The sequence below is a fragment of the Primulina tabacum genome, chromosome 1, assembly GCF_025594145.1.
Source record: "Primulina tabacum isolate GXHZ01 chromosome 1, ASM2559414v2, whole genome shotgun sequence".
NCBI classification, from domain to species: domain Eukaryota; kingdom Viridiplantae; phylum Streptophyta; class Magnoliopsida; order Lamiales; family Gesneriaceae; genus Primulina; species Primulina tabacum.
In genome coordinates this window covers 20,765,718-20,791,627 of record NC_134550.1, presented here as the reverse complement: position 1 = coordinate 20,791,627, position 25,910 = coordinate 20,765,718, and the positions used below count along the sequence as shown (strand labels likewise).

General features: G+C 35.5%; 1 pseudogene; it reads left to right on the top strand.

Annotated features, from left to right (window-relative positions):
* Positions 1-12,681: 12,681 nt before the first annotated feature.
* LOC142542874 (histone-binding protein MSI1-like) lies at positions 12,682-15,929 on the top strand (annotated as a pseudogene).
* Positions 15,930-25,910: the final 9,981 nt, after the last annotated feature.

The following is a 25,910-nucleotide window of genomic DNA, read 5'->3' as shown; positions in this document are numbered from 1 at the left end:
TTGGCTGAAGCAAGTGATATTTTTGAGACGCATTATATCTGGAGATGGTATTTCTGTTGATCCTAGAAAAGTTTAAGTTGTAATCATTTGGCCTAGATCGACATCAGTGCCAGAGATACGCAGTTTTATGGGTTTAACAGGATACTATCGTCGATTTATCAAAAATTTCTCCAGTATTGCTAAGCCGATTACTCAACTGACTCAGAAGAATGCTCCTTTTATTTGGTCAGAGGCGTGTGAATCCATTTTTCAAGAATTGAAGAAGAGATTAACCAGCGCTCCTGTATTGACTATTCCGTCAGGTACTGGTGATTTTGTTGTTTACTGTGATGCTTCTCACAGAGGAATATGTTGTTTGATGCAGCGAGGACATGTTATTGCTTATGCTTCAAGACAATTGAAACCACATGAGACTCGCTACCCGATTCATGATCTTGAATTGACTGCTATCGTATTTGCATTGAAGATTTGGCGTCACTACCTAAACGGTGAGAAATTTGAAATCTATTCTTATCACAAGAGTTTGAAATATTTGTTTTCACAGTCAGAACGGAATATGAGACAACGTAGATGACTTGATTTATTGAAAGATTTTGATTGTGAAATCAAGTATTATCCGGGAAAATCAAATGCAGCACCTGATGCACTGAGTCGAAAGGTATGTTCTTTATCCTTTTCGACGATTGGTGTTTCAAATTTGATTGAAGATTGCTGTCTTTCTGGATTAGTATTAGAGACAGATTATCAACCTTTGAGATTTTATGCTACTCAAGTTGAACCAGAATTGATTTTTTGAATTAAAGAAGCACAGAAAGTTGATCAGAATGTTCAAAACTCGATTTTGATGGTCAGATCAGGGCATCAATCAGAACATCAGGTTCGTGATGATGTATTGTATGTGAATAATCGACTTTTTGTGCCAGATATTTCAGATTTGAAACAGCAGATTTTGACAGAAGCACACTGTAGTCGTTTGAGTATTCATCCTTGTGGCAGAAAGATGTACAATGATCTGAAGAAACAGTTTTGGTGGAAACAGATGAAAGCAGACATTGCAGAGTTTGTATCCAAATATTTGAATTGCCAACAGGTGCCACCAGAGAGGAAGAAACCAGGAGGTCTGTTGCATAGCTTATCGATTCCAGAATGGAAATGATATCACATTTCCATGGATTTTCTTACGAATCTACCACGATCCTCCCGAGGTTGCGATGCGATTTGGGTCGTTATTGACAGATTGACCAAATCAGCATGTTTTATTCCATATACAATGACGTACAGACATGACCAGATGGCAGAGATCTATGTCAGAGAAGTGGTCAGATTGCATGGTGTGCCGAAGTACATTGTATCAGATCGTGATCCTCGATTCACTTCACACTTTTGGCACAGTTTGCAACAAGCTCTAGATACGAAGTTACATTTGAGTACCGCATATCATCCTCAGACAGACGGACAGTCAGAGAGGACTATCCAGACATTGGAAGATATGCTGAGAGCTGTAGTGCTAGACTTTGGTACTAGTTGGCAAGATTCTTTGCCACTTTGTGAATTTTCGTACAACAACAGCTATCAGACGAGTATAGAGATGACTCTGTTTGAAACGTTGTATGGCAAGAAGTGCAGATCCCCTCTTTATTGGGATGAAATATATGAGGTACCTGAACTTGGGCCTGATATGATTCGAGATATGACTGAGAAAGTGAAGCTGATTCAGCAGAGAATGAAGACAGATCAGGACAGACAGGCCAAATATGCAGATATTCGACGTCGACCGTTCGAATTTGAGCAAGGAGAAAGAGTATTTCTGAAGATTTTTCCTTTCAGAGGCATTGTCAGATTTGGCAAGAAAGGAAAATTATCTCCTCGCTATATTGGGCCGTATGAGATTCTGGAGAAGATAGGTACTCGTGCCAATCAACTTGCTATTCGTCCTTCTCTATCTGGTATACATGACGTCTTTCATGTATCTATACTGCGGAAATATCTTCTTGATGCTTCACATGTTCTTCAGCCAGACGAGGCAGAACTTGATGAAACTCTGAGTTATTTTGAGAAACCGATCCATATTTTATATCGTAAAGAAAAGCAACTCAGAACGAAGACTATTCTACTTGTGAAAGTTCAGTGGAGTCGTCATGGCATTGAAGAAGCTACTTGGGAAACTGGATCAGATATGAGACAGAAATTTCCAGAGTTATTTCATTGATGTGAGTTTTTTTATTTAGCTTCTGTTATATCTCCTTCTTGTATATGATTTGATTGCCTGTGATTTCGGGGACAAAATCAAATCTTAGAGGGGGAGAATTGTAATGCCCGAGATTTTATCCTGTTAATCCAAGATTATTAATTGATGAATTAATGTGATTATAGAACGACCACTCCGAGACAAGATTTGAGATAGCATGTGATATTGTGTTGTGTGTGGATAGAAGGTCTCGCGCATATGCGCGAAACAAGCCGCACATATGCGCGAGCGAGGCAGAAGACCTCGCGCTTATGAGCTAGATTGGGCGCGCACATGCGCGAGCATGTGAAATGCAGAAGTGCCGGGACAGTAGGTCTCGCGCATATGCGCGATGACGGGGCGCGCATATTCGCGAGCAGAAGAATTGGTCATGTGTCGAGAGAGTAGGTCTCGTGCATATGAGCGAAGACCGGTATATGAAATGGTTCCACTTGTCTTGCCATGCATGGGGACATGTATAAGTCTCCTTCAAAATTCAATTTCCTTCAGACTTTCAGCAGGAAAGAACCGAGACCCTCCATGGTGATTATCAAGTTCTTCATCTCTAAAAATTTTTGTTGTGAGAGATCCGTCCGCCAGAATTTCAACCCGAGTCTAGTTCCGTGCTTCTCTCGACAGGAACTTCAAAAGGACGTAAGTTTTACTACTTTCTTTTATGGTTTGAAAACTTGATATTGAAGGAATCATAATTTGATCTTTATTATGTGTTGCTGATATTGTGGTAAGTGTATAATCGAAATCGGATCGAAGAACGGATACCGTATGAACTTTTTATCATTTTCCATATTTGAATTGATTGAGATTATACAGATTTGGTATTGGAATTGTGTTTATCGATCGATTATGAGAGATCATCTAAAATATTTGGAATAAAACAACTACCATCAAAGTTTGCAAAAAGGAAACGTTTAAACATCGTCAACACAACTCATGAAAATCAAGTATTTGAACATGCATAAAGTCTTAAAACATGGGCGGTCATCGGGTTTAGCCTCCTGCACAGTCCAACTCGGCTCTTGGTCCCCATCCCTCGTCTCTTCAAAGTCTTCATCACCTACATCAATCAAGTCTAGTGAGTCTAAAGACTCAACATGTATAAACTGGAGATAACAAGTAATACGTAATAACACCACATGCAACTTAAAAGTAGAACATACATACATGAACTTGAACGTAATAACATAAACATAGACATGCCATCATCATAAAACTTTTTATAAACATACTTGCATCATATATACTTTAACATGCATCACATCATCATTTTGCGTAGAGATATGTTTCAAAGCAAGCGACCCATACATAATTGCGCCTGATCAGACTAAACAACAGTACTGGGCTGGCAGGGAAAATCCACTACCACATACATGAGATCTCCGGTCATGCTTTACCGGGTGTATGGGTCTCTGGTCATGCTTTACCGCTTTCCAATCCTGATCTAAACCCGGTCATGCTTTATCGGGGATGAGAGGTTCTCGGCAATGTTCACAGACTTCCAAACCCGTTCATAATTGGTCACAAGACATTTAGCATACCTCAAAACTAAAATATTTTCTCATTTTTAACGTTGAACATACTTACATGACGTTGAGGGATTCGTTGTATCTCTCTTGGGGCCACTGCTGCATATACTAATATGAGTTCAAACACTTATCTTTCATAACTTAGACATATTAATAATGCTCACACCCAAAAATGAAAAATTTCTTATGACGTTCTAAATCTCTTGGGACTCGACCTCGTTTAATCATCGTACTAACCCATGACATCGAACCCCAAAACAATCCCTATATTTTCCCAAACATGGAAGACACGTACCCCGTGTACACATCCAGGTCTGGGTCCGTGTAACCTCGGCAAACTTAAACTATGGAATTAACAAAGGCGCGGGCCCCATGTCAGGGTCCGGCTCCAGGTCCGTGTAGACTCTGGAATTTCACTCTCCGAAAGAAACAAGGGCACGAACCCCGTGTCAGGGTCCGGCTCAAGGTCCGTGTAGACTCTGAAAATGGTAAACCAACGAAAATCACTACACTTGTGGCTTAATCCTCCTAACTCGATCGTGCAGACCGTGAACCAACACTTCGAGACCGATCCTAGGATGCTATGGCAATGTTTCAAACTCCCAGGACGCCTCAAACAATGATACAAATCATACAACGCAACTCAAACCGTGAACACACTATTTTGACATCAAAATGCTTCCTACGACTTCTAACGCAACCAAGTGCCTATCGACACGAAACGAAGCACCAAAAATCATCCCAACATCATACTCACAATACTTAAACGCAGCAGCAATCACCCAACTGTTCCCAACGAAGCCTGAAACAAATAAACTTCAAGAACACGTCAAGAACACATTTTCAGACAAATACAGTTTGAGCAGTCCCACGAAAACGATCATAACTCACTCGTTTCTTGTCCAAAAATTACAAATTTACTGTCAACTCCAAGGTGTCAAAAATTACTACGTTTTATATGATGAAATTTTTCCAGAAAGTCGACCGAATTTTCACAGAAATCGAAATGACAGCAGAGTTTGGATTTTCAGATCTAAAATCATTTCAAAATTGATCCAACCAATTTTTGCTCAAACTTTGCACAACATTCATGAACTTTTACACATAATAAACATAAGAACATGTACTATAACGAGATGGAAGCATAAACGAAAGAATATACATGTCTTTTGAAATTTAAAATTACCGAACCGACGATACCGAAGCGGGAAATTTGCGATCGATCCTGAACGATTTGTGGCTCTATTTTCTTGAAGAAACCAACGTGAATCTACAGAACTTTGACAAGGGAAGGTGGCTGCTGCTGAAATCACTAAGAACCCTAGGTTTTGTTGTTTAAAGAAAATGAAATGAAGGCTAATGAAGTGTGTGTCTGAGTTAGCCGATGTGTGTGCGTGTATGTGTGTGTGTGCATGTGTTTGAGTAAATAATTAGGGGAAATTTATCTTAACTAGATAATTAATGATAATTAAAATTTTAAACCCCACTGACTTCAAATAAAATCTCCTAATTTAAAAATAAAATGCACAAGTGACAAATCTTTAAAAGTTTTAAAATCTTAAAATCACCTAATAATTAAATTAGGCTTTTAAAATGCTTAAAACTAAATAAATCATTTAATATGATACTTTCTTGACTTGAAATAAAATACCACATTTTAAAATCGCCAAAATCGTCATCGGTCTCTTTTCCTCGATCCCGCATCGAATAATCGTTGAAACATTAAACTCAAAAAAACATTTTATCGTGCATCACTATAAACATAAATAATTTAAAATATTTCAAACAAACAAATCATGCATCGCTAAAAATAGTTTTAAACTGACTGATAGATAGAATAAAAACTGAAATAAGAATACACAAGAATTTATAGATGTTCAGATATTTCAAACACTCCTACGTCACCCCTTCTATCACAAGGATATGATATTCACTAAAAGACTTTGATCGATACAAACAGTTGTATAGACACACTTCAGTTTTGGACTTAACAATGCCAAACTAAAACTCTTAGTTACAAACTGGTTTATAGTACTCACTAGAACTGAAATATTTTAGCATAACAAATCTCTTGCAAAATCAAGTATTACAGTATGTGCTTGAAAGCTCAAAGTATAGCCTGAAAGCTATGAATGTATGCAATAAGCGTGAGCTTCGATATTTGCAAAGCTTTCAGCAGAGAAACAGAATAGTAAATCGATCGGTTGATTGTTTTATATTCCGAGAGAGTTGTTCAAAATTTGTTTTTCAGCTGCTCTTCTCTGCTATTTATAGGCTTTCCCTCCAATGATAATATTAAATATGATTTGAAACTTTCTATCCATTTCTTGCCGCGTCAACATTCTTCTGATAGTCGAATACCTGTAGCTTTTCTGAAATGCGGCGATGATCGAGCAAAACTTGCACTGTGGAATCCTTAATAAAATTATGGTTTTATATGCTCAATAATTAATCGCAAGTGCATGATGTCAAGTAATAGTATAATGTACGTAGTACGAGTATCGTTCCACTGAAGACTGTATTTGACAATTATTATTTTCAGTTATTAAATATTTAGCAACGAAATTTGATTGATTGTTTTAGTACTACTATGCTCAAATAAATACGCAAATAAAATGATTCACGAATTGGATAATGAAATATGATAGCTAAAATGGTTGATTTAAAATTCAATGAGAAATGAATTTGTTGGGAATTTCGGTTCACCTACCCCTCGTTAATTAATTAATTCGTTCGATAGTGATTGTATGCTTCCGACAGGATTTCCTATTCAATTGAACACACTCTCTCGAGCTATGCCAAACTAATTCTACTCATTGAAGTAATTAAATGTCTTTAATTATTTATCAAGAGTGAATCGCGTGTCGATCTATGAAATCCCCTAGTTTTCGTCCTACCGAACTATGACTATCGGCGCGTATCCAATTTCATATATCTATGTAAATTATAGATCCACGGTTTATACTACTCGTTCCTATCACAATTTATTCTCTCGAACTCACTCGCAATATAAAAATGTTGTTAAAGTTAGCTACATTCTAACAATACAATGAAAAACAGCAGCACATTCAAGAATAACGCAACAATCGAAATATAATTAATTAAATCAAAGTTTGGGGTAGTTTCCCCTTAAATTCCAACAAATATTTAAAGTTAGCTACTCAGATTCATATTTAAAATAAACAAAACAATGTTTGAATGATAAAAACTAGATTAGAAATACTATTCGTGACGAAAATGCGAGGAACCACGCCCGGAAATCTTCGAATCTTCAACTCCAAGCGCAACGTCCTCTCCAAAGCTTGTGGCGGCTCTCCAATAATGTCTGAATGATCCCAAAAACGTCCAAATCCCCTTTCCATATCATCCACATCCAACGACTAAGGTAAGAAATCGGCAAAGAACTTTTTCCAAAAATAGGTGGCGCTCGGACAGTAGAAAATTACCGCTCGAGCGCCACACCTTCTGTAAATTGCTTGGGGAATGCGGCAGTCGCGCTCGGGCAGTAGAATTTCACCGCTCGAGCGCCGAGCTTTCTGTATGTTTTCTTCTCGGAAGGCATCTCTCGCGCCCGAGAGATGTTACGGGGTGGAGAGTGTGTATTGACTATAGGACTGTTCTTTTCCATATTCAAGTAAAAATTAACGTTTTAAACATTTATTTTCAGTTGTTAGGACACTGTGAGGACTGCTAACTCGATTCATGTGCCAAATGACCATTTTGCCCCTGAATCCTAGTTTGACCATTTTACCCCTGAACCCTAAAATTTCGACCCGAGTCCATCCAAACTTATTAAAACACCTTAAATCATATTTATAATCATTTCTTAGACGTAAACTCGAGCCCATGCATTAAATTCTATAATTTATTTTAAAACTTTGACTGGAATCCCGATTTTAACTTGAATCAAACCGGAACGCAACCAAACTTTCCCAAACTTAAACCATGACTTAACCACACATGACCAGACCTCAAACAACCTAATTAAGATTGCTTAAGGCCCTCGAAATGCACCTGGAAGTTTCTGGAATTTTCTACACTCAAAGGGCCGAAACCCTAACTACAATTCTAAGCTCATAACTGGACCCTACGCCAAATCACGCAAAACTAGCCTCGAACCAGCCACTCCTAGGACTTGACTAAACCTTCTAGATTGTTCTAACCCTGGTCCCAAGCCCCATGTGAAGACCCAAGATTTTATAATCGTGATAATATTTTTGTAATATAAGTGTGCTAGGATTATTCAATCTTTAGGTATCTATATCATTATTTTATTTAAGATGTAAGATTTTCAAATTTATCTAAGTTATGTAATCGTGATAATATTTTTGAAATATAAGTGTGCTAGGATTATTCAATATTTGGGTATCTATCTCATTATTTTATTTAAGATGTAAGATTTCTAAGTTTATCTAAGTTATGTGGATAATTATAACGTGTATAATATTTTTGGAACTCGAAATTTAAGATAATATTGTGTATATATTTTTAACTTGGGATAATAAATAAGTCTATCACAATCCAAGAAATTAAATAAGGAATTTGGATATAAGCAGGTAAAGTTGGAAAGATTTTTACCAAATAAAAATATAAGATTTGATATACCTGGATAAAGACTAAGAAGAGGATAATATGATCCCTAAATTTTGAAATATCCAAGGGATGGATATTTAGATTTCAAAATATTATCCAAGATCACAGATAAAAGAATGATAATTATCTTAGATTTAAAGTTTGATTCAAAAGTTCAAACGCGAGAATAATACACGATCAGGATAGCAGCCACCTCCTTATAAATAGGAAAAGTTCCCATTCAGAATTTACACCTCATTTACACATCAAATTTTTGATTTTTTGCTCTCATATTTTCGAAATTCCTCTCCAAAAATTATGCCCGAGTTATCAAAATTATGTCAAAGTTCAGAAATTTGTTTCTCTCGCTCGAGTACTCGAAATCTGATCTCCATCATTCAGAATATGCTTCAATATGTTTCGAATAACATATCCAACTTTCGGCCAAATCCAAAGGTTAGTTTTTTATTTATAGACTTCGCAAGAAAACTACTTATATTCTAGGCGAGAGCAGCATACCTGCGGTTTACATCCATAAACAGGATAAAACGACTTCCAAACTCGATTTCCACTGTTCATAATTTTTTTGACGTACTTCTAAACATTGTGTGAAATTTTGGGTCCGATCCAACAGTTAAATAAGGCGCAATGAAATATTTTATGGAATCTTTTCAGATTTTTATGGAATTTTATTGAGGAAACAATTAGTATTGACCTATACTGTTGAGATTGTATATATCTGAGATAAGTTGACTTATGATGAAATATTTTATTTGGGAACATTAAATTATTTATGGAAAAAAACTAATATGTGAAAATTTTAGATAAGAGTTGTAATAAGTTTTGAATATTACAATATCGAGAGAAAAAAATTTCTGAACTTTGACAGAATTTTGATAACTCGAGCAGAATTTTTGGAGAGGAATTTCTAAAATATGAGAGCAAAAAATTGAAAATTTAATGTGTAAATGAGGTGTAAATTCTGAATGGAAACTTCTCCTATTTATAAGGAGGTGGCTGCTATCCTGATCGTGTATTATCCTCGTGTTTGAACTTTTGAATCAAACTTTAAATCTAGGATAATTATCATTTTTTTCTCCGTGATCTTGGATAATATTTTGAAATCAAAATATCCATCCCTTGGATATTTCAAAATTTAAGGATCGTATTATCCTCTTCTTAGTCTTTATCCAGGTATATCAAATCTTATATTTTTATTTGGTAAAAAACTTTCCAACTTAACATGCTTATATCCAAATTCCTTATTTAATTTCTTGGATTGTGATAGACTTATTTATTATCCCAAGTTAAAAATATATACACAATTATCTTAAATTTCGAGTTCCAAAAATATTATACACGTTATAATTATCCACATAACTTAGATAAACTTAGAAATCTTACATCTTAAATAAAATAATGAGATAGATACCCAAATATTGAATAATCCTAGCACACATATTACAAAAATATTATCAAGATTACAAAATCTTAGGTCTTCACATGTGGCTTGGGACCAGGGTTAGAACAATCTAGAAAGGTTTAGTCAAGTCCTAGGAGTGGCTGGTTCGAGGCTAGTTTGGCGTGATTTGGCGTAGGGTCCAGTTATGAGCTTAGAATTGTAGTTAGGGTTTCGGCCCTTTGAGTGTAGAAAATTCCAGCAACTTCCAGGTGCATTTCGAGGGCCTTAAGCAATCTTAATTAGGTTGTTTGAGGTCTGGTCATGTGTGGTTAAGTTATGGTTTAAGTTTGGGAAAGTTTGGTTGCGTTCCGTTTTGATTCAAGTTAAAATCGGGATTCCAGTCAAAGTTTTAAAATAAATTATAGAATTTAATGCATGGGCTCGAGTTTACGTCTAAGAAATGATTATAAATATAATTAAAGGTGTTTTAATAAGTTTGGATGGACTCGGGTCGAAATTTTAGGGTTCAGGGGTAAAATGGTCAAACTAGGATTCAGGGGCAAAATGGTCATTTTGCACCTGAATTGAGTTTGCAGTCCTGACAGTGCCCTAACAACTGAAAATACATATTTAAAACGTTTATTTTACTTGAATATGGAATTTTTATCATTTTGCCCCTGAATCCTAGTTAGCAGTCCTAACAGTGCCCTAACAACTGAAAATACATGTTTAAACGTTTATTTTTACTTGAATATGGAATTTTTATGAAAATACGTTGCATACTTCGTTTCAAGAAAATTTACATATATGCATGAATTTTATAAGTGATGAATATGATGACAAGTTTCAAGGAGGTGACTTGGTTGTGACTAATATGAGCACGAACACGAACACAAATACGAACATGTAAGGCCAAGACTCAGTTGACGGGTGAGAGTGTCGTTAATGTCTCCGCCGCCTAGTACCATGGTTAAACGTAGATGGATCCATCGAACAACAGCTGATACGAAAGTCACAACTAATAATTTGAATTCAATAAAAAAAACGAATACATATATGATAACATGGTTTGAATATGTTTATGTTGAGGTCATGGTTATGTATATGGACATGCTTTAGAATTATCATGAAAGTTATTTTAATTACGGTACTCTTCACTGTTACTTGATATGTATATGTATTTTGTTATAACGCTTCAAGTATGTTGAGTATTTAGACTCACTATATGTGATTGATACAGATGAGGAGACTAGAGGTGTTGAGGACTGAGTGGACTAGACTGGTAGCGCAATAGAAGCCCGAGGACCTTGTATTTTTCAGTATTTCATGATTTTAAGAGGATATGTTTAAAAAATTTTGAAAGGTTGATGATTTTACTATGTTGAGGGTTTTTGGCAAAATTTTATTATGCATGATATTTTACGTTTAACAATAATGTTTCAGTCGATTAGACTTTCGGATTTTTAACCGCAGCTATTTTATTAAGTAGTTGTGTTGTTAGGTAAATCGAGTGGGAAGAATTTTTATATTTGTATATGTTTGCATATTTCGGCCAAGGCCTATACTGTTAAAAAAAAATTCAGTAGTATTTTAGTAGTAGACATTTCATTTAATGAGCTTGAAAATGAGTCTGCTTAACAAGATGAGCTCGAGTCAGACTCATTAAACATGATAAACGAGCAATTAACGAGTCGAGCTCGAGCTATTCGTGAGCTTAATAGTTTTAAAATGAGCCGAGCTCGAGCCTCGTGATAAAAGCTCCAATCGAACTCGAGCCTATGTATACTGAGTCGAGCATAATATTGTTCAGTATATAGTAGTAATATTGTTCGACTTGGCTAGAGTACAAATCACTACTGTGAGCTTAATATTATTCGACTTGGATGGGCTCGGCTCGTTTACATATCTACTAGCGTGATTTTTTACTGCGCTAGCTTGAGTTTTTATTACAATATACTGAATGATAGCGAGTATAAATTATATTGTCATAAAAAAAACTATATAAAAAATTTTAACAACAAAAAACACCATTATTTAGTAATATGGAGATAGAGTATTTAGTAAGACAGTATTTTATATATAGATAACATGACAACAAGAACCTCTTCTACACGTAAAGCTTCTAATTTTTGTTTTGTTTTTTTTTTAAAATTAACCCATCAGGGTAAAATCGCGATGTGATCCGTGTAGTTCTATTTAGGAGTGTCAAAACTAGAGACAACCCACCAACTCGACACAGTTCAACCCAAAAAAATCAGGTTTGAGTTCGGGATTTTCAGGTTCGGGTCAGATCGGATTGGACCCGATAGCTGACCTGAAAAAATGATCGGGTTGGGTTGGGTTGGGGTCATTTTGACCCGAGTTGACCCGAAAATTTTAAATTTTTAAAAAATATATAATTAAGAAATATTTCCTACATTTTTTATATTGTACGTCTGAAAAAATATTTATTCTATATTTATATAATAAATTTTCATAATTTAATATTTATTTTGAAATTTTTTTATTTTTAAATAATTTTTTATTTGATTTAGTAAATATATTTTATTTTTCTAATGTTAGACTTTCAAATTTAAATCATATATATGATGTAGATTTTTTTATTATTTGTTTAAATTAAAATATTATCTTTTTTTTTGAATTTTATTTAATTTTCTTTAAAAAAAATTCAAAATCAGGTTAATCGGGTTGATTCGGGTTCGGTTCAGGTTGAGAGTATTCGGGTTGACTCGAATTTGAGGTTGGGTTCGGGTTGATGCAATAATACATTTTTTTTAATAATATTATTGTTCAAACTTATCAAATGCACCCAACTTACTCGAATTGACCCTCAGTGATATTATTGGAAAGAAGGTGGAATTATATTTAACATAAAATACTTGCATTAAATTTTTTATGTTAAAATTACTAAAAGTATATATACGCATAGAAAAGTATGGAAAACCCCTCTAATCGTCCAAATATCCCGCTGCACCTCCCAGTCACTACTCTTCCTCCACACCAAAAACCCTAGTTTAATCATACATTCCCCATATCCTGCACAATTTCGAATCTACCTAGACAATTGAGTGAATAATGGGGAAGGATGAGGATGAGATGCGGGGAGAAGTGGAGGAGCGTTTGATAAACGAGGAGTACAAGATTTGGAAGAAGAACACTCCATTTTTGTACGATTTGGTCATCACCCATGCGCTGGAATGGCCGTCGCTCACCGTCGAGTGGTCACCCGACAGGGAGGAGCCCCCGGGCAAGGATTATTCCGTGCAAAAAATGATTTTGGGAACCCACACGTCCGAAAACGAGCCAAATTATCTGATGCTTGCGCAGGTTCAGCTTCCGCTCGAGGATGCGGAGAATGATGCCTGACTTTACGACGATGACCGCTCCGAATATGGTGGATTTGGATGCGCTAACGGAAAGGTCTTCCTATTTCTTTTTTTGTCCATTTTTTCTCCCGACATTTTTCTCCATTAGCTCTACTTATTACTCTTTAGATTTTGTTGGAAGTACTTGTAAATAATCCCAGTAATGGTTGAAATTGAGTATTTAAATAAATCAAGGTAAAGTAATTTGTTGGGAGAAAATTTACGGGAGAGCAGAAGCAGCTGGAAGTAACATATCAACTGAATAGACAACTACACACAAGTGGTGGAGTGTGAATTCTACTGGAATGTCCGGTATTTCAGCACTGAAAGAGCATCGGTGGAACTCGGTCAAGACCAATAGCCAATTTGAGTGATAGGGACCTCCACTCAGATTAAGCAAAGACTGTAAAACTTCAATCGAACTCAGTTGAACGGAGATAAAAGCCAGTTCACCAGAGGCAAAATATTTTTATTCTGTAAACAAGTTAATAGCACCGAGTCCTACGAAATTCTTGATTTTTTTAGAACATATTCGCCCTCTCAAGCGGTTGATTTTAGACTTGATGGCTATAATGGTTACAAATCGATATTAATTAACAGCAAATTACTAAATAGGCGAAGAGTTATTTGTACCTGAATATTGTCACTCCTCTAGAACTAGAAAAGAACACAAGAGAAGCAGCAAATTGCATTATTTAATATACATTAGTCTTCTTTTTTTGACAGAATCATTACTTGAATTAACGTAGTTTCCATCTGTCTTTTGCAATGTAACTATTCGTTTATTTCAGGTGCAAATTATTCAGCAAATAAATCATGATGGGGAGGTCAATCGAGCTCGTTATATGCCTCAGAACTCATTTATTATTGCTACTAAGACAGTTAGTGCAGAAGTATATGTTTTTGACTACAGCAAACATCCATCAAAGCCTCCTTTGGATGGTACATGCAACCCTGATTTGAGGCTGAGGGGCCACAATACCGAAGGGTATGGTTTATCATGGAGTCAGTTCAAGCAGGGCCATTTATTGAGTGGTTCTGATGATGCGCAAATATGCTTGTGGGACATAAATGCAGCTCCAAAAAATAAGGTTCTCGATGCATTGCAAATATTCAAGGTATGTTAGATGGAAATTTTTTCTAGAAGTACCCTGCTCATGGTGAAAATCAGTATCAGGTTTTTTTTGTTTGTACCTCAAGATGCATGCTTTCTTTGAAAATAAGCGTACATGTACCGGGTGTAGATTCATGAAGGTGTTGTTGAAGATGTAGCATGGCATCTCAGGCATGAATACCTGTTTGGTTCAGTGGGAGATGATCAATATCTGCATATATGGGATCTCCGTACTCCATCAGTGAGCAAGCCTATACAATCTGTTGTTGCTCATCAAAGTGAGGTCAGTTTCTGATATCTATTTTGATTGTTTAAAACTAGAAAGGAATACTTATATTTATTCTTGTGATTTGCTCATATAAAACAAAAAATATAAAGTAGATGAAACTTTTACTGTTCTTTATGCTTGAATTCATTCATTTATTGGCATTGATTGCTCACTCATGCAAGTTCATGAACTATAAAAGTATTAGGAAATAAATTGGAAGCCCTTTCTCTTTTTGAAAAGAATATGCCCTTTATTTTTAACTTGAGGTGTTGACTTGAGGTGTTGACTTGAGGTGAAATGGGTTTTCTGTTACAACTTTTTGATTGACAATTTTACTTCATAACAAGAGTCAAAGACGAAATAAGGGTATTTTTTGATATTTTTCCTCCCGAAGTGGTGATTAGGGCATGTTCTCTCCTCATATATACTTGTATTCTAAACCAACTGATGCTTGGTCAATTGCCTGGTTTGCTTGCTCTACGGATCATCCATATAATCAGATTGCGAATCTGCCACTGCCTTTTAAATTTCAATCAACTTCCATTCAAGTTCTTTTATTTTCATTTTTGGTAGGTCAACTGTTTAGCTTTCAATCCATTCAATGAATGGGTTGTTGCGACGGGGTCTACTGACAAGACTGTTAAATTATTCGATATGCGAAAGATTTCAACAGCCCTCCACATATTCGATTGTCACAAGTAAGGAATCTTTCTTGTCATTGTTGAAGTCTTATATTCTATATTTTCATTTACCTTGTCATACTTGCGACACATGCCTCTCCATAATCGTTGGGCCGCCATTTGTTTTCACCTTTAGTCTGATTTTTAACTGCTCAGCAGGGAGGAAGTTTTCCAAGTTGGATGGAATCCAAAGAATGAGACCATCTTAGCTTCCTGCTGTCTTGGCAGGAGACTTGTGATCTGGGATCTTAGCAGGTGATTTACTTTATCAGCTAGGAATGTTGGTTCATAACAGATTATTTTGTATTCTTATGAACGACACTTGTTAAGTAACCAAACTTGAAAGATGCTAATATTGCTGCTCTTGATTTCATTTATTTTCTCTTGGCAGGATCGATGAAGAACAGACTCCAGAGGACTCCGACGACGGACCACCAGAGCTGTTATTCATACACGGTGGCCACACAAGTAAAATTTCGGATTTCTCATGGAACCCGTGTGAAGATTGGGTGATGGCAAGTGTTGCTGAAGACAACATACTACAAATCTGGTAGATGGCGGAGAACATTTACCATGATGAAGATGATTTGCCTGGAGATGACTCCGCAAACAGAGGCTCCTAGCTCTTCTAGGATTATAAATTAGAGGACTACAAGGCATTTCGTGCTTTAACTTGTGAAGTTCTTTTTCCCGAGTCTTTTGTAATATTAAGTTCTTTAGATTTGTTCACTGCTAATGATTAAACTGCTTTACTGTAGTGGTGTCTTGTGAACTATGATTGTACATTTATCCCGATTAAAAATCGAACTGGATCTGACATATAATATAAATCAATTAAATATATAGGAGACGATCATGAGATACGAGGTTATTAAACATCTGATAAGGCAAAAGGCCCCAAAAAAAGTACTTCTGAATCAATGCTACCAAGGTTAATGTAGCAGATTATCCGGCAATGAAAATTAATTTTTTAAGTATGTTATTTGATGTGTAAAGTTATTTTTGTAATCAGTTTTTATTTCATCCGGTGTTGTTTTATAATCATACAATTATAAAAGAACTAACCTTGTAGTACATTGTACAAACAAACAAGTTTTTTCATAAAAATTAATCAGCATTTTCATTACAATGATATGAAACTAAATATAAAAAGAGCGGAAGCGAATTACAATCTTAATAATATACATTAAAATTGAAACGTCACTACTTTTATTTTAATTAAATAATACTAGAAATTTTTTTATACTAATAAACGAAATTACTATTCACCAAAAATAATTAATTAAAGCTTCAATTTGGAAAAATGCTACTAAAAATGTAGTTTGATACCATATCTAAATAAACTTCAAGACTTAAAAAAAAAATTCAACTATAAAAATCAAATGTTAAAAACTCCTCATAATAAAATCAACTTTCATTCAATCCTTTAAACAACGCGGAAACGAGAGGTCTTCGAGTGTGTATTGTCCGGTCCAGTCCGTTCAAGAGTCTAAGCCTCTAACCTCGTCATTTTCCTTACCTGCAATCATTAAAGCCCTAGTGAGTTTAATGACTCAGCACGTCCGAACCATGATAGCGAATAATAAATATACATGCTCAAGCATTTAAAATTAATTTTACTAGAATGCATTTGACTTTAAAATCAAATGCATAGGCAATTCCATAAATCATGTAAAGTTCTTCACATCATATAGCATTGTCATCATCATTTATCATAAAATCGTTTTTGGGGTGAAGTTTGATAATTGAAAGTCACAGCCCTCTATCTTTTATTCTTTTATCTTCTGTTCGATTGATCAATCTAGAAATCATGGTACATGAAGGCGGGGCGTGAGTAACTCTCGTCATTGGGTCGTGACCTATAAAATAAAGTAAGTTCACCGCTATTTTTTCGACGGATCCCTCACATCTTCTATGTCACAATCAAATCACATCCTTTACAATATTTTCTTTTTCTTCCGTTTATATAATAAATATCGTTTTCTCGGAAATTCTAAAATAATCATTCCTCGACATTTCAAAATATAATTAAAAACATTTTCGCATCATAAACCTTTTATATACGTTAGAAAATCATATGCTTTTCATATGACTTAAAAATATATTTTCGGGTTATCGAATTTGGTCAAAACGTTTCCAAAAACCTCTAAACTTTAAATTCCTCGATTTTATACTTTCGACCTCTACCCGAGTCCTCTCTAAGCCATCACATAAATTTATTTAGAACCTATAACGTGACCAAACTTGCTGTAACAGTCCACGACTCGACAACGAACGACTCCACCTGAAACGTCTACTATAAAATTCTACTGATTTATTTTTAAAAAGCTCTCTTCGAAATAATCAAATCCATGCACGAAATAAAAGCTGTCAATCCATCATTTAAAAAGACACTCAGCTATTGAAAAAAATACTGCAGTTAAATAAAAATCTAAATATTATCAAATTCGTAAACTACTGTTTTAAAAGAACTTCAAGGCAATATTCGAACTCATGTCAAATCCTCATGTAAAACGATGCGAAACGTGAAAACATAATGTATCAATCCTGACTCATAAACATAAAGTGTGGAGAAATGCAAGGTCCTCGAGTCGACATGCACACACCAGCTCCGCATACTCAGTCTTCAGCCCCTCCAGTCTCCTCATCAACAAACTGCTCACCGGAACCATTCACACCTAGTAAGTCTAAAGATTCAACACACCTGAACCGTTATAACAAGTACATATACATATCATGCAACAATGAAAAGTACTGTAAACAAAGTAACTTTCATGATCTTAAAAGCATGAGCTTAAACATAACGTGACAAAGCATAAACGTGTCTATAACATATCTCATAATATCAACACATACGTGTTCATTTTCTTTATTTGAATTCAGATAATTAGTTGTGACTTTTGTTAGAGTAGGTGCCCGTCGAGCCAAGTGTTGGCCGAGTGTTCACAATGAAACTCTATGTATAAGCAATCTTTATTTTAATAATATTTGAAATTATTGTTTTGACAAATCTTTATTTGTATACCCATGCTAGTTGCATAGATAAAGCCCTTGAATATACATATAGTAGAAAGAATATGAGATGCTCATATGATGAGTATCATGAAACTCATATTTGGAATACTGTATATTCTAAACAGTTCCTAGTCAATTCAGCCGCCGCTAAGAAGGATATAGGCCGCTAGAGTTCGAGACTAGTATCTGCGATGTGAGTACCATGTTTCATTGGTATGGGACATTGTGATGTCCGAGCATGCAGATAGGTACTCCTGGTAGAGTGCACTGAACAACCCTCCATAAAGAACTTTCCAAGTGGTTCTCACTTATCGAGTGGAAAAGTCCTGGTTTATGGTTGTACACCATTAGTCCTTATGACCCGGGACAACATTGAGACTCTATGTGCTAGAATTACACTTTGACTTGTTTACCGACTCTCATAGGGTCATCAGGTGGCAAGGTTGGGTGTTCTGTCGAAACATATAGGAGTCGATGCATTGTAGTCGGGGATTCACCGCTTACCTTCGGGTATGGATATCCTATGTGTTCTCATGTGTATGTAGGTTGAAATCTCTGATCAGAGTATGGTGGAAATTATGAAAGAGGTTTCATAGATTACACCATCGATGCAACTACGACATGACACATAGTATCGATTCATTGACAACTCTCGATAAACCAATGGTTGTCGAATCGGTCGGGATATATGAGTTGAAGGGACCGTACTGTACGCTAACCATAATTGAATGGTTCTTGCAGGCACTATCATTTGATACCTAGGGAATCATGTAAGCGATGCTGCTAGGCGTTTAACATGATTGGTTGGGTACCATCAGACTTGAGTTCTGACGTTCTTGTTATCAAAGTGTTGATAAGTAAGAATGGAGCAATTGGGGTATGCTCAAATAAGGACATGTTTAGTCCGAATCACATGGAGATGTGAACCCACGGCTAGTTGTATCAATGAACCATTGAGGGCCACACAAGTACTAGCTTTCTAGATCCCGTTGAGAAGTAAAAAAAGTTCAATGTGTTGAACGGCTTATAAAGGAGTTTATAAGCGTAAGGAAAATTAGAAGTATGACTTCTATAAAGGAGAAATAGTTCAATGTGTTGAACGACTTATAAATGAGTTTATAAGCGTAAAGAAAAATAGAAGTATGACTTCTATGAGAGAAATGTAAATTTTAATTTATGAATGTGTTCCTAAATTAAAAGTTGGCCAAGTGAATAATGTATTTGAAAATTGTGATTTTCATAAACATTATTATGGACTAAATTAAATTAATTCAAGTGTTGAATTAATTAAACACTAGTGGACCTATTAGAGTCCAAATAATTAAATTAATTCAAGTGTTGAATTAATTAAATTATATTGAGTCTTTTAGAGCTCAATTTAAATAAATTATTTAACTAGTGGACTTGAGTAAATTCAAGTAATGTTTAATTAATCTCAAAATGTTTGAGATAATTAAATTTAGTCCATGGTTTTTAATTGTTAAAAACACCATATAATATTGCATGCATGGGAGGTGAAGAGTTGGAGACAACTTTTTCAAATATCAAGGCTTTACATGCTACTTTTGCCTTTTGCTTTTTGGCAAGACCAAGACAAGTCTCCCTTCCCCCTCATTCCATCTCTCTTGGCCGAAATATTGAAGGAATTCTCTCCAAAATTTTACCCGAATCAATCCGAAACATAACCAAAATTTCCAAATTTTTTAACCACTACTAAATCACACCCTACCAGCCCCTTAAAAAATATATCAGACCAATTAAGACCCTCAAAAATGAACAAGTGGCTGCTGGACAGAAACGGCACTTTGCAATCCTAAAAAACCCTAGGGCCGAGCCTTGCACTATCCGAACTTAACCCACTATAGACTGGACCAGCCCCGAACTAGACAACCCTAGGACCGAGATCAAGCCGTGGACCCTCTCTTGGACCGACCAAAGCATGCCCATAGCTCCATGCACGCGGTTGCAGCCACTATTCCTTGAAATCACCCTAGCCGCGCCAACCTTCGACTTAGCTCCTTCGACCGACCCTTCGAACACTACCAGCGGGATTCAAGCTATCCCAGACCATGACTCAAACCCACCAGGGTCTGGTCCACGACTTGGAATTGTTAGAGTAGATATCCTGTAAGCCAACTGTTAGCTGGGGAATTTATTGACTCAAGTGTAATAAACAATCTTTATTTTATTATAATTTAACTTTTTATGGTCTTGTTTTACTTTATCTATATACCCATGCAATCAGCATAGATAAAGTCCTTGATTAAACTTTAATACAAATGAATCGTAATTCGATGTTGAAACTCATTTGTAAACACTGTATAATCTAAATTCGTTCCTAGTCGATTCAGCCGTCTAAAACATGGATAAAGGTCGCTTGAGCTCGAGACTAGCATCTGTGATGTTGTGTACCGCGTTTCTTGGTAAAGACATATAGATGTTCAAACATGCAGATGGGTAGTCATATGATGATTATACCGAACAACCCTCCCTCGGATTTTCCAAGTGGTTATCATTCATCGAGAGGATGAGTCTGTGGTTGTGATTGTACACCATTAGTCCTTACGATCCGGGACAACACTGAGGCTCTATATGCTAGGGCTGTGCTTTGACTCATTTATCGGCTCCGGGAGAGTCATCAGGTGGCGACGTTGGGTACAGTTGCGACACATATAGGAGCCAGTGCATTGTAGTCAGGGATTTACTGCTCACCTACGGGTGTGTATATCCCATGTGATCTAATGAAATAATAGTGCGTGGAAACTCTGGCCAGAGTATGAGATATATATTGGAGAAGGAGTTCTTCAATGGTACATGCGATGCCACTATTTATTCTCAAATATGTGTCACATACTTATCGAATTATTATGCAACTCTCGATGAACCAATGGTTGCAGATTCGATCGGGATATATGAGATGAAGGGACTGTACTGTACGTTAATCATAATCGACTGGTTCTTGCAGGCACTATCAGCGATACCTATTGAATCATGGGCGATGCTACTAGACGCTCTTACCATGATTCGATGGGTTTAATCAGAAAATGGTTTCTGACATTCTCATTATGAAATGTTGGTGCATGGAATGTGGGCAAATTAGGGTAAGCCCGAATAAAAGATTATGTCCTGAATCACAAAGAGTTGTGAACCCACGGCTAGCTGTATCCCTGAACCATTGAGGGTCACACAAGCACTGGTTTACTTGTTTCCATTGAGATAATAAATTCAATTAGTTGAATTTATAAGAAATAAGTTTGATATGATCAATCGATAAGCTTATAAATAAAGTTTATAAAAGCTTATATCAATTTTGAGAGCATGACTGTTAAGACAGTCAAAGGAGTACACATGCCTTATTTAGACATTGGTGATCTCTAAATTAAAATGTGCATCATAATAACAAACAATTTGAGATTGTCACATCGATGATATTTGATCGTCGATCGTGATTATGATGAGATTAATATAATGGAAGCATGGATAATGGTTTTGTAAAAGTATAAGCTCATCATGCAAATTTATTAATGTTCAAATGGACTTTAACATTCAAATTATATTTTAATTGAGTTAAAATATAGCCCATTAAGTTTTTATAAAATATGGTATTGATTTATGTAATATGGAAATATTCATGATATCATAATTTAAAAAATTTGCACACTAAACAAATAAAATTAATGCATGATATTCTTGAAAAGAAATATGCATAAAAATCGAGATTGTCTTTGATATGGCGTGAATTTAGAATTTTTAATTAACTTAATTAATTTGAATAATTAACTAAATTAAGGATTAGAAATTAAGATAAGGATTTTGTTTCTTAATTTTGAAAAAGGCATCCGAGAGTTTTTAAAAAGAAAATGAGGTGCTGCTCTCATAATTATTATTCATTGGGCAAGAAGAACAATGTTTCGGCTCTTCCCAATTCAAAAGGGCTTCTCTCGATTTTATTTTTCTTGTTACAAGAAAAATTCGACTTGAGTCGATTTCTTCTTCGTGTTTTATCTCTAAGCAAAACATCTTCTATTTTTCTAGTGAAATTTAGAAGAGGAACAAATATTCCACTCGTGAACCGGATTAGGAGATCGAAGAATGTTCGTAGGGATTTACAATAAGAGCTACGTCCGCTTATACCGGAGTAGTTGGTGTCAAGTGAAAAATTCACTAAAGGTATATTACTAAACATCCTTTGTATGTTTATTTATTTTAAACCATACGAGTGCTCAAACATTTATTTTGATTGTCAAAATAAAATAAAAATTTTAAAATTTCCGCTGCGTTTTGGGCACGAGAAAACCGAGATCCAACAGTGGAATCAGAGCCAGGCTTTCTAAATCATATGATTTTAAATCATATTGAATAATTTATTTCTAACCACACAAGAAAATTTTTCAGAAAATTGATGCACCATTAAAAAGTTTATTTTTCCAGAAATAAAAAAAAACAAATATGGGGCTGCCCAGAACTGTTCCGGGCAGTGCGCAGGCCGCGCGCTGCGCGCGATGCATGTGTGCCGAGCGCCTATGCGCGCACAGGGCCCTTGTGGCTGCCTGAAACGTTCGTGCAGCGGGCGGGCACCGCGGGCTGCTGCCCGGGAGTATCTCGGGAACCGTGTTGGATGAGGGGCTTGAATTGTTTGGACCTAGGGTGCAATTTTCTGATTTTCTAAATTTTTGACTAAAATTGATATTTTTGAAAATTGGTTCAATTTTTATTTTGAAAATTAATTTTTGGAAAATTAATAATTTTCTTGTAAAATAAATAATTAGAATATGATTTTAATTATTTATGATAAAAATGAGTTTTACAAGAAATCAATTATTATTGATTTAATTGAAAATTAAGTAAAGGTGTTTATTTAATTTATTAAATTCTTTAATAATTGTGGTGGTTAGTGATAAAATTATTAGATATATGATTATCAATTAGTTAAATTTGTTTAATTAAATTGATGTTAATATTTGATATTAAATGCATGAAGGATGATCGAGAGACTTGACAAATGTGTTAGGTGTATGTTAGGATATTTTACTGTTTTTATTCATTTTGTTAATATTTGGTATTATTAAAGTGAGCTTGGTTTATGACCCGTTCCCACCCCCATGAGATGTATCCCTTATGTGCCATGACTATTTAAATGTAATCATTAGAAATACTGGGAGATCAAAACTGAAAGATGGTAGGCCCGATGAAAAAGATGAAGACATGTAAAATATTGTAAGCTCTTGTAATAGTTGCATTTGCTTCCATGCATTCACCTAGGTTTGGACCTGGATCCATGTATGGCTTACATGGATCTAATAGTGTTGGCGATCGATCATCCTTATTTATTGTTGAATGTCATATTATGATTTATGCGATATATGGTAGTATGCATGTATGTATATTATTAGATAATAGAGTTGCATGAATCCGGCAAACATACAAACTCGTGGCACGTGATTTTAAAAATTAAAATGATGAGATAATTTTAAATTAAAATCCATCATTTTGAATATGATTCAAAATTCATATCAAAATGTAAAAGTAAAAATTAAAAGAGTTTAATTTTTCCTTGCCTTCCATCAACCGTGGTTGCATGTTGATCGCTATCCGCGAACAGTGTCTGGCTCATATTATTGGGGAGGCCTGGACGCCGGAAAGCTGTGACTTCCACTGGACATATGATGTCAATTGAGTGGAACTCCCATGACTTCGGCTCATATTATTGGGGGAACTCATGGCAACCGTCTACTACAATTCAATATTGATGGGTTGGTTTGACACGCGAAAATAAACGGCGTCATATTATTGAGTTCTTATTAGACGTGAGGCAAAACACGCGGAGGTTGCATAGGGATGCAATTGGATTCTACCTTTTAGAAATTATAATTGGTTGATATTATTCGGGATTATAATTTGCTAATTGGACTCTACGTGCCCACTAAAGAAATAAGATTTCCCTTTTTCATCAGAGGGTGGTGAAAATGTCAAAATAGTGGGAGGAAATTTATAAAATAAAAAATCATATTTTATATCTTAAAATTATTTTAAAATAATCAACAACCATTATTCTGTGTCCATATCAGTATATTTTCGATTTCTTCACGTAATCCATTTTTGTTATCGACAAGCTAACCGAATCTAATTTTCAAGGCTGGTTGAAAAAATTGTTCTAAATTCGGAGAAAATGACATACACACTAATGTCAGTCTTGTTGAACTGACAATGCATGCAAGATGGTGGGATCATAGTGTGCAAGCTAAAGTGTAATGTGCTCGCTTTTATGTCAAATGAACTGTAGGGACAGTTTGAGGAAATGTTGAATGTTGTTGCCATTCGAATAAACATGCAAGAGTTGCATGATACATGAAACTCGTACAGTGATGCACATCATTTTAAAAGCTCATGACTACATGCATGCAAGATGGGGCTCTGGTCTATGAGCGTGGTGTACATATAATTGGGCTTATTGAGAATGTGGCTGGCCTGGAATATGTGATTCCTAATGAGTTAATTGATGACATCAATTTGTTGTCTTTCTCTTCCTCATTTGACGGGGTTATGATGAACTTCAATTTGAATAAAATAGATGATATCCTTGAAGAACTAGTCAATACGCTTATAACTTATGAGATCACCATAAAACAGAAAAATTTTGTTTTTCTAATGGGCCTCTCGCCAGACAAAAATGGACCACAAGGTAAGGGAAAGATATGTTTTGCCCCTCACAAGAAAAACAATCCCAATAAGAGGCAAACTCTGAAGGACACTTAAAGGTCCTACAAAGCCCGATAAATCAAAACATATTTATTTCACTGTTAGAAGTCCGGACATAAGAAATTGCATGCACCAAAATTGTTCTGGAAATAATAAGTGAATGTCCAAGTAAATACGATTTCAACGACAAACAAAAAGAAAGTTAGATGATCCAAATCCCGCACAAATATGGCAGGCTAGACTACGTCACATTTCCCAAAGAAGGATGCACAAACTAGTGGGAGAAGTCATGTTTGACTAGTCAGACATAAATTCTCTACCTACTTGTAAGTCCTGTCTAAAAAGAAAAAATGACAAAGGATTCATTCGATGGAAACGTGGAACGTGTGCATGGTCTACTGGATATGATCCACACAGACGTTTGTGACCCGCTAAGTGTTAGCACAAAATATGGGCAATCCTACTTTATTACCTTTACCGATGACCATTCGAGGTATGGGTACATTTATTTGATAAAACACAAATCTGAAGCATTTGAAAAGTTCAAAAATTCAGATCTGAAGTAGAAAACTAGCTAAAAAGAAGTATTAAGGCACTTCGATCTGATCGAGGTGGAGAATAATTGAGTGCTGAATCTTTGGGTTATCTAAAAGAGAATGAGATTCTCTCACAGTGGACTCCACCAGCAACTTCATAATTGAATGGTGTTTCTGAACGTAGAAATCGAACCTTGATGGACATGGTTCGATCCATGATGGGATTCACTGAATTGCCTATATCGTTTTAGGGATTTGCGCTTGAAACTGCGGCAATGTTGTTGGATAATGTCCATACTAAAGCAGTAGATAAAACACCATATGAGATATGGATGGGAAAAGCCCCCAAATATTCTTACATGTTACGTGAAGCAGACAGTGGGAGACAAATTGGATAGTAGATCCATTTTGTGCTACTTTTTAGGATATCTAAAAAATTCTGTTGGATATTACTTCTATCACCATAATGAAACAAAATTGTTTGTTTC